Source organism: Triticum dicoccoides, chromosome 5B, assembly GCF_002162155.2.
Source record: "Triticum dicoccoides isolate Atlit2015 ecotype Zavitan chromosome 5B, WEW_v2.0, whole genome shotgun sequence".
In the NCBI taxonomy this organism is placed as follows: Eukaryota; Viridiplantae; Streptophyta; class Magnoliopsida; order Poales; family Poaceae; genus Triticum; species Triticum dicoccoides.
In genome coordinates this window covers 684,026,469-684,029,564 of record NC_041389.1, presented here as the reverse complement: position 1 = coordinate 684,029,564, position 3,096 = coordinate 684,026,469, and positions in this window count along the sequence as shown.

The following is a 3,096-nucleotide window of genomic DNA, read 5'->3' as shown; positions in this document are numbered from 1 at the left end:
TGCACGTGCGCGGCGCGTCCTGTCGGCGGCGGCTGGATCCCGGGGCGGCGGGTGAAGCTCGGGCTTCCCGCGGCGGCATGGCGTGGTGCAGTCCCTATCCAAGGCAGATCTGCATCGGCGATCTCGTGGTTTTGTCACTGATTGGTTCAGATCAGAGACGGTGATGAGCGTGCGGGATCCATCTCGGCGGCTCTCGCGGTTTGGCGAGGTGGGGTGGGATCCCTCTTTCCAGGCTCCAGTGGTGGCGCATGCAGGCAGTGGCCGGTGCGCTGGGGCTCCTACGGTGGCACTCCTGTTGCGGTTGGTCGCTGGATCCAGGCGGCTAGATCTGGGGCTTCGAAGGCGGTCGAGACAGTGCACAGGTTGTCGGGTAGATTTCTTGGGACGAATCCGGATGAAAACTTGGTCTTCGGTCATTGGTCGGAGCCGGTGATGACGATGCCCTTATCATCATTTCCTTCGTGAAGGCATCATCGAGGTGAAGCTCCCAACCCCATCCAATACCTCTGGGGGAAACCCTAGATCAGTTGATCGGATGACGACGGCATTCATGTGTCGTTACCCCCTTGGGGCGGCATTCTTGGAGATGCACTCGAGCTCGAGGGACCAGCGGATGGCATCTGCGGTCGAGCGGTGTTTCTTTCTACATATTCACGGCGGCGGTTCTCGACAACATGGAGCAGTGGAGGCTGGGCGTCAGATGTGTGGCGAGGGACACGTGCAGGAGGTCGACGTTGTCTGGCATCGTGGTGGCGTCGATGCAGAAAGGCCTGACAAGGTCGATGCGTCAGTACATGCTTTGAGGATGGATCGAGGGAAGGCGGAGGTGACGGCCCTTTGCAGCGTGTGCGTGTGGTACTCACTGAGTGTGCGCCGGACCGAAGTGCTATCCAGTCCCGCCTATGTGGCTTGGATGGGGCATCCGGTGTTAGCTGTTAGGCTTTCGTGCGATGTCTGTTTGGTATTTGGCCCGGATATTCGGCACCCCTTCATCAAGAGGATAGGAGTAACGACAGGTGTCGTCTAGATGATGGCCTCGGGCTTACTGTTGTATTACTTTGTTTTTTTAACAGAGAAAGGGTCCGGAAGGACCCAGAGCATCCATTAACTATCAGCGGCTGCAGTACAGAGCTCATACCAGGACTCAAAAGAAAAGGAAATTACATCATAGTCCCTGAAACTAACAAGGAGGACTCCATCCTGATGATTAAGATTACAATCGGGTCCAATACTCAACTCCAGCGTAGATCCAGTCCGGCCATCACCGGGTACGTGGCCACTTGGGATCACCGGACCGCCACTAATCCATCTCCGGACAAAGATGGAAGAAGAGGACTCCATGTTGAAGTTGAACAGCTGCCTCTCAAATGGCATCAAGCCAGGAGGAAGAAACGAAGCCAGCATGGCTTCACCAGGCCGCCCTTCGGCCAGAAAGGTCACCGGGGAGGCGTCGGAGACCGGCAGCTCCATTGGGCGCCGTAGCTCCACTCCAAGCACCGATGAGAATATGCACAAACCCAATCGAAACAAACTTGCGCTCCACCTCTTCCACTTTCTGTCCCCATCTCCACGACAGCGACGAACAAATGGAAAAAGGCGACGGAGATCCTCCAGATCAGGGAAAGATTCGAGCTTATTAGGGGAGCTATCACCAGATCTACCACCCGCTGTCGACTTCCACCATGGAAGCTCACATCGGGAGAGAACCAGCCGCCAGGCGCTGCTCGAGGACGCCTGGACGAAGCTCCAACTCGACATCACGTCAAACACCATAGAGGCAAACCTAGACTCAGTCCTAAACCTAATCTTACACCTACTTGACGGAGGAGAGACCTGGCTACCTTCCCCATGCTCGCTCACGACGGCAGCACCGCCGGAGGAGGAGGGCCAAGGAGCCGGGCGACACTTTTCTTGTGCGACTCTCAACGGTGGCTAGACGAGAGCGGACCAGACTTGTATTACTTTGTAAGGTCTTTGTAAATAATAAATAAAATGGCCGCATGCATCACCCAGATGCAGAGGCCGGGGGTGATTTCTCCTTTTCAAAAAAAAAGCACATTTTTAGGCTAAGAAAATCTGCATCCGTGGTATGCCAAGCTCTCATGCTGCCATGAAATATGCACAATACGGGCAACAACCTAGGGCGATGCTCCCACGATTACGTGAGAGACATATCTGCATCAGTAATCGAACCTTGCAAAATTAAGGTCGGGAATTCAAACCACAAGCCGTATAAAAAATAATGAAATTATATTGGGCTAGCAAGTGGTTGGTTCATGAGCTGCCAGGCTGAATCCAGTTGAATCTAGAAAGATTTTTAAATAGTAATTATATTGATTGTTCGCCCAACCTACGCTCGATAAGCTACATCTCCCTATAAAAAAATGCAATTTTCATTCGCGGCGTGCAAAGAATCAGGAGCCCTAACCAACACCCCATAAAAAAAGGCAAGATCCATTTTCCTAACCACTAATTTTGTGTCAGTAAAGCAACAACGTGGCTTGTGATAGATAAGAAGATGAGAGTAATGCAATGGTCGACCAGGCGCGCAAGGTGGTCACAGACATGGGTGGACAATGCCATAGAAGAGAAGCGCAAGACAATGCCCCTTACCATCACAGGTGGCGACATTTGGATATGACAAGTCATTAGTAAGAAGAAGAATCATAGACTGCACCCAAAGGGGATGGGAGGAAGGAAGCTGCATCAATGGCCGAAAAGGGGATGCAGAAGGATTGGGGGTATTTGGGTTCTCTTTTTTGCTTCCGATCCTCTCCTCCCAAAACTTAGAGGCAGGAGAGGCAAGTAATACATATTGGGCAAAGAAAAGCTTTATCCAGAATATGCATATATTTTATGACGTCATGCAAAGAAATTGACAGGATAGCGGTGGTAGTACTCTACTACAACAAGCTAAGACAATGTATGTCGCACAACTATGTGAGACACGGTAAGGATGATACCTTGACCGCGCCCTCTCACCGCGCCCACCGCGCCCTCTCACCGCGCCCCTCGCTCCCACGCCGGCGGCCACTCCGGCCCCGGCGTCCACCGGCCTCGGCGTCGGCCACTCCGACTACGCCGCCCAGCTCACCG